Source organism: Puma concolor, chromosome B4 (assembly GCF_028749965.1).
Source record: "Puma concolor isolate L17-30 chromosome B4, mPumCon1.1.hap2, whole genome shotgun sequence".
NCBI classification, from domain to species: Eukaryota; Metazoa; Chordata; class Mammalia; order Carnivora; family Felidae; genus Puma; species Puma concolor.
The window spans coordinates 35,877,338-35,889,849 of record NC_141673.1 but is presented as its reverse complement, the minus strand read 5'-3'; positions in this window follow the sequence as shown (position 1 = coordinate 35,889,849).

The following is a 12,512-nucleotide window of genomic DNA, read 5'->3' as shown; positions in this document are numbered from 1 at the left end:
GTGGTGGGAGCACACGAGGAATGAAGATGAACCAGAAATAGACTAACTGTCAGAAGGAATAAAGCCGGTATGTAACTATCTCAGTCCATCTTTGGAATGGGGCTAATTTGCCTCCAGAAGTGTTTCAGGCCATAAGTAAAAGTTAATCTTCTCTAAGGGAAAATAACATTGATCAGACTTGCTAGGAAGTTATAAATTTTATTAGCCCGTCTTTCCTTTTATGTGTTTGATTTTGTTCATTGATAACTGACTCCTTCTCTCTTTTTTTCTTTCTTTTCTTTTTCTTTCTTTCTTTCTCCCTCTCTCTTTCTCTCTCTTTCTTTCTAAATGTAACTTGCTGGTATTTTTCACCTTAATTTCTTGAGATGGATGCTTAGATCACTGAATTTGTTGCCTTTTTTATTTTTACATATATGCATGTAAGGCTAAATAAATTCTTCTTGAATAATAGTTGAAGCTTAAATTTTCTGAATGAAAGTTAAAAGAATTCACTATTTTTATATATATCTAATAAATTACATTAAATACATTATTACATAAATGTAAGTCTTTATAATCTATCTTATTTGATACCCACTTGATCTAGCCAACTGTTGAGAGGAATATACTAAAATTTCCTCAAAAACTACTTATACCTCTTGATTTCTTTTATATGTTATATAGTTTTTGCTTTACATATTTTGCTGGGGAATTACTTTTGCCAAAACTTCTTGGTAGCTGTATTGCCATTATTCATTTTGTTCTTGGTAATGGTACAATGACCTTCTACACTTCATTGACTGCTTCGTGCCTTGTCAACAAAATTGTTTTAATACTAGTATCACAATGGTTATTTTCTAATTTCAAAGCATTTGCTTGAGATATTGGTCAAGACTCTTGCATTGGCAAGTCCCTGAAAATGAAAGTCGAACTAGTTTAAGGAGAAAAGGAAATTTGTTGGCACAAAGGACCAGTGTAACTCACAGGACTGAGGAAGAGCCATAACAACATGGCCTTGGTGACTACACAGAGTCAAAGTAGCTGCTACTTCCTGATATGCAACTTCAGTCACTCCTTAGCCTTTCTCGGCTTTATTTCCCCTAATTTTAGCAGGTCTTTCACACATGATAAATAATATAACAGACTCAGAATTATATCCCTCTAGTATGGACCCAGAAGCAAAGCCTCAAAATCTAGACTGATAACGAAAGGCAAGAGCACGCCTGAAGCTGCCTGACAGGAAACGCACCTCCGTCCTCCTCATTCCCACCCTAGGCCAGAGTTGTTGGCACTGAGGGTGGAGAGAAGATGGAAAAGCTTGCTCAGCAGTTAAAGTAGTAAACACAGCTGTACCCAACACCTATTATACATTTCATCCTATTTGCCTTTAACTCCTTGATTGTTTGGTTTTAGCTGTGTCTCTTAAGGATAACAGCCACTTGGTTTTGTTTATATAATCCAAGCGGAAGTCTGTTTATTTCTTTAAGAGGTGACTTGACTTTCTGTGTGTGTGTGTGTGTGTGTGTGTGTGTGTGTGTGTGTGTTATTATTTTCCCAAGTTTTTTATTTAAATTCCAGTTAGTTAATCTACAGTGTATATTAGTTTCAGAGATAGAATTTAGTGATTTATCACTTACATGCAACACCTAGTGCTCACAAGTGCAAGAGGTGACTTTATCTCACTCAACCTTTCACTTTTAAAGAGTATGTTCACCAATAATTCTGTCTTTATCTTTATGTAATTTATATGTAATATTTTCTAACTTTAGCCTTTTTGCTGCTTTCCTTTTGCCTTTTCCATATTTTCTTCTCTACTTTTCCTTTTTTCTTTCTCTGTGGAGAAACATATAGTAGGCTCCCTTTTTAGCTCTTATGGTGGATATGTTTATATCTTTAAGTGAATACTTGCGTCTGTGTTCCTTAACCCATAAATTTCAGAAATAAACCAGTCTTTTTTGCTGTGTGATAATAATATTTTCTCTGGGAACAAGGGAGATGCTTGGTAGGTAGTGCAGTGAACAAATGCGAATTTGATTTGTAAGTTTAATTTTTATAGTGTGGCTAGTTAAAATTAATTTAAAAAGCTAAAATTATGTCACATCCTTTTAGAAAAACTGTGTAGAATTTACAACAGTATATAGTACCCTCACTTTGGGTGTACAGAAATGAGACCTCCTTGACATTTTTATATTTGAAAATGATCTGATTTATACTATCGAATGTTTATAGCATTCTTTTTTGTTTTAATGTTCAGTAATGTCGTCAGGATGTTGTGTTGTTTAATGGTTGACCGTTTCTTTCATTTTTTTTTTTTTTTCGTTTCTGATACACTATGAACCCTATCAATCTACCGGAATACTCTCTCTCTCTAATTGCTAGAAAATAATCTTCCATTATATATTTTTATATCCATTTCTTCTTTATATTTTATTTTTAATTTTTAAAATATATGCATTATATGCATTCAAAGTTTATATCATTGTCTTCATAATACTGATTTATTGTTGTTGTTTTGTTATATGTGGGGAGGCAGTTCTTATGATTGTTCTATGAGTGTTCACTTTAAGAAAGGAAGATCAATGCAGGTCTAATGACTCTAAACTTTTGTAAAAGATCGATAATGAAGAAATAGGTATTATGACACTGAGAAAGTTTAAAATACATGAACAATCAATCACTATGCCAATTCTAAGACTTGACCTCAAGGGATCCAGTGCCTTCTGTTTTCTTTCTTGGAATCTTCCCCCTGCCATGAAAACAAACCCAAACTATCGTCCTAGAGGATGGGACGAATCAATTAGAGATGACCATTGAAACTGATGTTCACACTGTCTGCAGATGCGTGAGGAAGGCCAAACCGTGTTTGGTGATTCAACCCAAACCAGCAGAACTACACAGCAAACATTGTAGGATCATGAAGAGTAACAAGTTTTTCTTTTGTCTTTTCTTTTCTTTTTTCTTTTCTTGTTTTATTTATTTTCTCTTTTTTACTGTTTTTCTCTTTTATGTTTAATGTTTTGCTTTTGGTTTTTTCTCATGTATTTTTATTGTTATATTATTTATTTATTTGATCTATCTATGTATCTTACTCAATTTTACTTACCTGTTTCTTTTAAGTTTTTTAAGCCATGAATTTTTGGGTAGCATTTTATACAGCAATAACTACCCTACATAATTAGAGTATCAAAACCATCACTGTGTCTAGTAGATGAACACTTCTAAAAATTGTAAATCAAAGAAACTAGCTAGAGGCAGGTTTTAATTTAGGAGCACTTAAAGAGACTTGAAGAGTGATTATCAATGTATCATGCCAGGAATAAATCTCCAATGAGTTTATGGTATAAGCAATTTCACATACCATCAGTCCTCATCTGCCCTTTCTAGTGGTGGTTCAGTTGGTTTTATTAGTCTTGGTAATACATCATCTGAATTAAACAACATATGTGAGTATGTCGATGAGGAGCTCAGTTGAAATATTTGGATTTAAGATACAAATTGTGAGGTGGTAAGCACATAATTAAGTCCATGGGGACAAGAACAGGAGACACTATTCCCTTTGAAAGACTAAGGGTTTTCATATGTTTCTTTGCATCATGGAACAATCTGACAAGACTGGGCCTCTGCTCTTTATACTTTCTTGTCATGAGGTTTACTCCAAGGCACTTACTGTAAGAAAGAGTGTGAAAAATGGAAGGGGAGAAATCTAAGGACAAGTTCAAATTCTGCAACAAGCCATCTATCGGTGAGACCTAACATTTCACATTTGTAATCTAAGCCTCAAGTTTTCCCATCACATTAAAATTTTCAAACCTTATCCTTTATAATTCAGGATGGCTTTGTGTGAAAGTATAAAAAACCCAAACCAAACTGGCTTTAAAATGAGAAATTTTATTGTTTCATATAACGTGAAGCCCAGAGGGATAGAAGATTTTAGATTCTGACTCTATTTCCCATGATTCTGTTGACTTTGCTTTCCTCTGTGCATTGGCTTCATCCTCATGTGGGTGATAAAAAAACTGCAGTCATTTTTAGTCCCACCTTCATGCATAACACCTTCCAGAAGAAGGGAAAAAAGAAAGAATGTTTCCATCTCAGTATTCCAATCAAGCATCCCTAACTTACTAGGTTGCTCTGGCTATATGCCACTACTGAAACTGTGAATTCAGCTAAGGAGACACAATGGCTGATTAGTTTACTCTGAGGTTCACTCTTGGGATTGACTTCCCCTGAGTCAAATGGATTCTGCATAAGAAGAGTAGAAATCCAGATAAAAACAAGGTTCTGTTAGGATGGAGGAAAGGCACATGGGAGCTTGGTTAGTGAGCCATAATTCTCACTATATGGTTTACATAAATAATATTCCATTTTTGCTTTAATACATCTGTGATTGACTGTATTATGAAGAATTACAAAGACATCCTTCCTATTTTGAAGACTGAGTCAGTTTTTAAAGGATTTCTTAAACAATGAAGAACATAATACTTAAATTGTCACTAATTGTTATTGGGTTTATGGGGGATAAAGAAAGTGGTTTTCCTTTCAACCTCTGACCAATCCTCCTAAAAGATTTTTCCATTCTTTCATTTCTATAAATGGCTTTGAAGAATAAGTGTAAAGAAGACATATAGAGAAGAAGGAATAAAAATTAGAAAAAAAGGAAAGTGATGGAGAAAACTCCCTGTAATGGGTAGCATATGTTTAAAGTAGGAACCAATTTGAAAAGTAACAGAATAATGAGAGTAATTCTCCTATGCTCTTATACCTCTCGTCACCCTGAAATAATTTAACATTTGAAGTAGGCGTAATTTTATTCATCTCATAGATGATAAATTTGGGACACAGAGAGGTTAAAATTTCTTTCCATTGACCCATAATTCTAGGAAATGTCACAGGTATGTGATACACCATCCTTATTCTTTCCATTCTTCACATTAACACATTTAAAAACAAATACAAACTCCTGGTAAAACTTTATAAGTTTTTACCCAAATGTATACAATTTCAAGAATTTTCCTTATTTTAGGCAATTAAAAGGTTTCTATATTATTAGAAAAGCTTGTAGGATCTTCAAAGCATGCTATTGAGGTGAAATGTTGAGCAAAGTATGTAATAGTGATTTCATAGATAAAAATAATTTCTTGTTGCAATGCAACATATATAGAAGTGTATTCATTAGGTCATTTAGCTTGTTAGGTGCAAAATCAACTTCCTAAATCTTTAGCATGTAGAAAAAAATATCTCAGACTCTGAAAGTTACGTTGGAAGGTGTGGGAAATGTAAATATTTTATCAAATGAAAATAATTTCACTGGATACTTCAGGATGTGTGTGTGTGTGTGTGTGTGTGTGTGTGTGTGTGTGCTGATAGTCATATTGCAATAATATCAACCATAATATCAACATAATACCAATGTCTTTCCATTATCCTAGTGACATATCTAAAGAAGAAAATCTAGATTGATCTTTCAGGCTTAATGGTTAATATTCTCCTAGAAGTTATTTCTTTTTTATTTTAATTTTTTAAATATTTTTATTTATTTTAGAGAGAAAGAGACACGGAATGATCAGGGCAGGGGCAGAGAGAGAGAGGGAGACACAGAATCTGAAGCAGGCTCCAGACTCTGAGCTGTCGGCACACAGCCCGACACAGAGCTCCAACCCACGAACTGAAATCATGACCTGAGCCAAGTCAGATGCTCAACCGACTGAGCCACCCAGATGCCCCTCCTAGAAGTTATTTCAAATATGTAACTATGATAGGATCTTCTGGTAATAAATACGTCATATGATAAAGAAAGGTAATAGGTAACAAGCAGATGGAGGGTAATACAGTAACATTAAGAGAATCTTGAAATCAAAGCAATTTGCTTTATCAAAGCAATGGACTTGATAACACACAATGTACTTGTTCTCACCTCTACCTTTAAGTAGCATTAGGATTTAGAGATAGTCTATGTAAAACTTCAAATGAAAGATAGATTCAGGAAATCTATGTTACCATTCCCTTACCAGGAACATAATGTTGAAAATTTTTCCTTATACTTCCTCATTCACCAATTAACATCATTTCTGTCATCAACAAACACAGTATAGAACATTATATTACTAGAGATGGTTGAACAAATGTCTTTGAATTGTACTTTGGTTCACCAATAAAAAACAGGGACTATGTCTGTGCAAGTCAAATAGTACATTACAGGATCTTATATACTTGTTCACTGGTTGTAATATTTTTAACTTTGTCATTTATTTGCCTTAAATCTGAATGCTTAATCCCCAATCACACCACAAGTTCATTCATTTTTAAATGTATTTAAATCACTGAGAAACAATGAACACATGGTATTACTGGCCAAATAATGATTCTGTCAGGCTATAACAATAATCTACAATTTATTCATAAACACCTTCAGAGTAGACATTTCTTACTTATCAGCAAATTATACAAATGCATGGCACTGAATCATGTATACGGCAGCACTTAATAACTGAGTACGGTGTGATCTTATCTGATTTAATTCCTTAGATTCTGAGAAATCAAAGGTATTTATAAGTATTTTACCTCATTAATTCCATTTTTTTACTGAATGGCACAATTTGTATATTCAACCTCCTTAAATTCAACAAGTATACCTTCTCAAATTCAATGTGTCCTAAGCCCAAATCATTGTTTTCACTCTCAGAGTACTAATCATCTAAAAGAAATATCTCATTCTGCTACAAGTCTCCCATTATTCCTATTTTCCTAAGATTTTAAATTTTGGTATAGCATCCTTTATAACATCCTTCATGTCCTTTCCTTTCCTTTTAATTCTTTCTTCTACTATTGCAATGAAGCCTTCCCATTTTGACGAAAACTAGTTCTTTGTCTCTCTAGCTCTTGAAATATATTTTTGTAGCCCAACCTCTTTCTAAAATTCGACTTGCATTCATAGCATGTAGCTCATTCATTCATTAGTTCATTTCTCTAACAAATACATTCGATTGCTAAAAAAAAAAAAACAAAAAATAAAATATGATGGCTTACAAGAGATGGAAGGCTTAGCATGAGAAATAACATTAGAGTTGAGATTTGAAGAAGGAGTAAGAAATAAGTACAGGAGTAACAGAATTAGAAAAGACCAAAACTAGAAACAGCACCTGAAAGCTTAGTGTGGTTGAAGAACACACAGCAAAAGAGAGTGATGTGCAAGGAAGTTGCCAAGGAAGGAAGGAATTTCTGTTTCAGGTTTCCCTATTGCTTTCCAGATAAAGGCCCAGTTTCTTTTTTTTTTTTTTTTTTTTTTTCAACATTTTTTATTTATTTTTGGGACAGAGAGAGACAGAGCATGAACGGGGGAGGGGCAGAGAGAGAGAGGGAGACACAGAATCGGAAACAGGCTCCAGGCTCTGAGCCATCAGCCCAGAGCCCGACGCGGGGCTCGAACTCACGAACCGCGAGATGGTGACCTGGCTGAAGTCGGAGGCTTAACCGACTGCGCCACCCAGGCGCCCCAAGGCCCAGTTTCTTAAAGCAACATGAAAGGATCCTGTATGGTTGTGTGTGTGTGTGTGTGTGTGTGTGTGTGTGTGTGTTTTCACTTCTGGCCCTTCTATTTGAACTAAGATAACATGGCAGGGTGATAAAACAAATGAGGGGGTCTAATAGACCTGGGCTTGAATTACAATTTCAATACTTGCTACAAATTAGGGGCAAGTTAAATACCTTTTTGCTAACTAGCAAGTTACTTTACAATGTGATCATTAACTGTCAAATGGCATTCCTAATACCTTGCAAGGGAGCTTTGTATGAGTATGAAATAATTTAGCATATGTAAGGTGTCTTACTGTTATTATTGTTAACTAAGATAAAACATAAAATTAACAACATTTCTGAAGTAATAATGTTCATTAGAGGTAATGTTATTTTTACTCTATTCATATTCAGTCTCAGACCTCCAGAAAGCAATTTTAAAATCACTCCATGATGTTACAGTTGCACTGAACCACACAGAAGTTAGGTACTGACATTAGACTGTACTCCTGATCTTAGAAATTTAACTGAAGAAATTAAAACTATCTTTAAGGTGACTTACGCACATACTACAGCGGCTTTTGAAAAGGAATTAACTGTATTCTCAATGACTTCTATAGTTTACCTTTACATATTTTCTAAAGGAAGCAATTTTATAATACTTAGCATCAATATTCAGATATAAAATGGCATTAGAGGGCCAATGAGTTTATTAAAATATGCTATTTCACATCATAGTTTTCCATAACATTGCCATAAACTTACCATTTAAAAATTTCTGAACAATAGGAATAGCTAGTTAGAAGTCAAGAATTTAGATGTTTGGGAAGATGGCGGCGTAGGAGGACGCTGGGCTCACCGCGCGTCCTGCTGATCACTTAGATTCCACCTACACCTGCCTAAATAACCCAGAAAACCGCCAGAGGATTAGCAGAACGGAGTCGCCGGAGCCAAGCACAGACGAGAGGCCCACGGAAGAGGGTAGGAAGGGCGGCGAGGCGGTGCGCGCTCCACGGACTGGCGGGAGGGAGCCGGAGCGGAGGGGCGGCTCGCCGGCCAAGCAGAGCCCCCGAGTCTGGCTTGCAAAAAGCGGAGGGGCCTGACGGACTGTGTTCCGACAGCAAGCGCGACTTAGCGTCTGGGAGGTCATAAGTTAACAGCTCTGCTCAGAAAGTGGGAAGGCTGGAGGACAAAGGGAAGGAGAGCTGCTGAGCCCCCTGACGACAGAGCTCAGTTTGGTGGGGAACAAAGGCGCTCGCCAGCGCCATCTCCCCGCCCATCCCCCAGCCAAAATCCCAAAGAGAACCAGTTCCTGCCAGGGAACTTGCTCGCTCCGCGCAAACACCTAACTCTGCGCTTCTGCGGAGCCAAACCTCCGGCAGCGGATCTGACTCCCTCCTGCTGCCACAGGGCCCCTCCTGAAGTGGATCACCTAAGGAGAAGCGAGCTAAGCCTGCCCCTCCTGCCCCTGTGCACCTTGCCTACCCACCCCAGCTAAGACACCAGATCCCCAGCACCACAAGCCTGGCAGTGTGCAAGTAGCCCAGACAGGCCACCCCACCCCACAGTGAATCCCGCCCCTAGGAGAGGGGAAAAGAAGGCACACACCAGTCTGACTGTGGCCCCAGCGGTGGGCTGGGGACAGACATCAGGTCTGACTGCGGCTCCGCCCACCAACTCCAGTTATACACCACAGCACAGGGGAAGTGCCCTGCAGGTCCTCACCATGCCAGGGACTATCCAAAATGACCAAGCGGAAGAATTCCCCTCAGAAGAATCTCCAGGAAATAACAACAGCTAATGAGCTGATCAAAAAGGATTTAAATAATATAACAGAAAGTGAATTTAGAATAATAGTCATAAAATTAATCGCTGGGCTTGAAAACAGTATAGCTGACAGCAGAGAATCTCTTGCTACAGAGATCAAGGACTAAGGAACAGTCACGAGGAGCTGAAAAACGCTTTAAACGAAATGCATAACAAAATGGAAACCACCACGGCTCGGATTGAAGAGGCAGAGGAGAGAATAGGTGAACTAGAAGATAAAGTTATGGAAAAAGAGGAAGCTGAGAAAAAGAGAGATAAAAAAATCCAGGAGTATGAGGGGAAATTTAGAGAACTAAGTGATACACTAAAAAGAAATAATCTACGCATAATTGGTATCCCAGAGGAGGAAGAGAGAGGGAAAGGTGCTGAAGGGGTACTTGAAGAAATAATAGCTGAGAACTTCCCTGAACCGGGGAAGGAAAAAGGCATAGAAATCCAAGAGGCACAGAGAACTCCCTTCAGACGTAACTTGAATCGATCTTCTGCATGACATATCATAGTGAAACTGGCAAAATACAAGGATAAAGAGAAAATTCTGAAAGCAGCAAGGGGTAAACGTGCCCTCACGTATAAAGGGAGACCTATAAGACTCGTGACTGATCTCTCTTTTGAAACTTGGCAGGCCAGAAAGAATTGGCACGAGATTTTCAGTGTGCTAGACAGAAAAATATGCAGCCGAGAATCCTTTATCCAGCAAGTCTGTCATTTAGAATAGAAAGAGAGATAAAGGTCTTCCCAAACAAACAAAAACTGAAGGAATTTGTCACCACTAAACCAGCCCTCCAAGAGATCCTAAGGGGGACCCTGTGAGACAAAGTACCAGAGACATCACTACAAGCATAAAACATACAGACATCACAATGACTCTAAACCCATATCTTTCTATAATAACACTGAATGTAAATGGATTAAATGCGCCAACCAAAAGACATAGGGTATCAGAATGGATAAAAAAACAAGACCCATCTATTTGCTGTCTACAAGAGACTCATTTTAGACCTGAGGACACCTTTAGATTGAGAGTGAGGGGATGGAGAACTATTTATCATGCGACTGGAAGCCAAAAGAAAGCTGGAGTAGCCATCCTTATATCAGACAAACTAGACTTTAAATTAAAGGCTGTAACAAGAGATGAAGAAGGACATTATATAATAGTGACAGGGTCTATCCATCAGGAAGAGCTAACAATTATAAATGTCTATGCGCCGAATACCGGAGCGCCCAAATATATAAAACAATTACTCATAAACATAAGCAACCTTATTGAGAAGAATGTGGTAATTGCAGGGGACTTTAACACCCCACTTACAGAAATGGATAGATCATCTAGACACACGGTCAATAAAGAAACAAGGGCCCTGAATGAGACATTGGATCAGATGGACTTGACAGATATATTTAGAACTCTGCATCCCAAAGCAACAGAATATACTTTCTTCTCGAGTGCACATGGAACATTCTCCAAGATAGATCATATACTGGGTCACAAAACAGCCCTTCATAAGTTTACAAGAATTGAAATCATACCATGCATACTTTCAGACCACATTGCTATGAAGCTTGAAATCAACCACAGAAAAAAGTCTGGAAAACCTCCAAAAGCGTGGAGGTTAAAGAACACCCTACTAACGAATGAGTGGGTCAACCAGGCAATTAGAGAAGAAATTAAAAAATATATGGAAACAAACGAAAATGAAAATACAACAATCCAAATGCTTTGGGACGCAGCGAAGGCAGTCCTGAGAGGAAAATACATTGCAATCCAGGCCTATCTCAAGAAACAAGAAAAATCCCAAATACAAAATCTAACAGCACACCTAAAGGAAATAGAAGCAGAACAGCAAAGGCAGCCTAAACCCAGCAGAAGAAGAGAAATAATAAAGATCAGAGCAGCAATAAACAATATAGAATCTAAAAAAACTGTAGAGCAGATCAACGAAACCAAGAGTTGGTTTTTTGAAAAAATAAACAAAATTGACAAACCTCTAGCCAGGCTTCTCAAAAAGAAAAGGGAGATGACCCAAATAGATAAAATCATGAATGAAAATGGAATTATTACAACCAATCCCTCAGAGATACAAACAATTATCAGGGAATACTATGAAAAATTATATGCCAACAAATTGGACAACCTGGAAGAAATGGACAAATTCCTGAACACCCACACTCTTCCAAAACTCAATCAGGAGGAAATAGAAAGCTTGAACAGACCCATAACCAGCGAAGAAATTGAATCGGTTATCAAAAATCTCCCAACAAATAAGAGTCCAGGACCAGATGGCTTCCCAGGGGAGTTCTACCAGACGTTTAAAGCAGAGATAATACCTATCCTTCTCAAGCTATTCCAAGAAATAGAAAGGGAAGGAAAACTTCCAGACTCATTCTATGAAGCCAGTATTACTTTGATTCCTAAACCAGACAGAGACCCAGTAAAAAAAGAGAACTACAGGCCAATATCCCTGATGAATATGGATGCAAAAATTCTCAATAAGATACTAGCAAATCGAATTCAACGGCATATAAAAAGAATTATTCACCATGATCAAGTGGGATTCATTCCTGGGATGCAGGGCTGGTTCAACATTCGCAAATCAATCAACGTGATACATCACATTAACAACAAAAAAGAGAAAAACCATATGATCCTGTCAATCGATGCAGAAAAGCCCTTTGACAAAATCCAGCACCCTTTCTTAATAAAAACCCTTGAGAAAGTCGGGATAGAAGGAACATACTTAAAGATCATAAAAGCCATTTATGAAAAGCCCACAGCTAACATCATCCTCAACGGGGAAAAACTGAGAGCTTTTTCCCTGAGATCAGGAACACGACAGGGATGCCCACTCTCACCGCTGTTGTTTAACATAGTGCTGGAAGTTCTAGCATCAGCAATCAGACAACAAAAGGAAATCAAAGGCATCAAAATTGGCAAAGATGAAGTCAAGCTTTCGCTTTTTGCAGATGACATGATATTATACATGGAAAATCCGATAGACTCCACCAAAAGTCTGCTAGAACTGATACATGAACTCAGCAAAGTGGCAGGATACAAAATCAATGTAGAGAAATCAGTTGCATTCTTATACACTAACAATGAAGCAACAGAAAGACAAATAAAGAAACTGATCCCATTCACAATTGCACCAAGAAGCATAAAATACCTAGGAATTAATCTAACCAAAGATGTAAAGGAT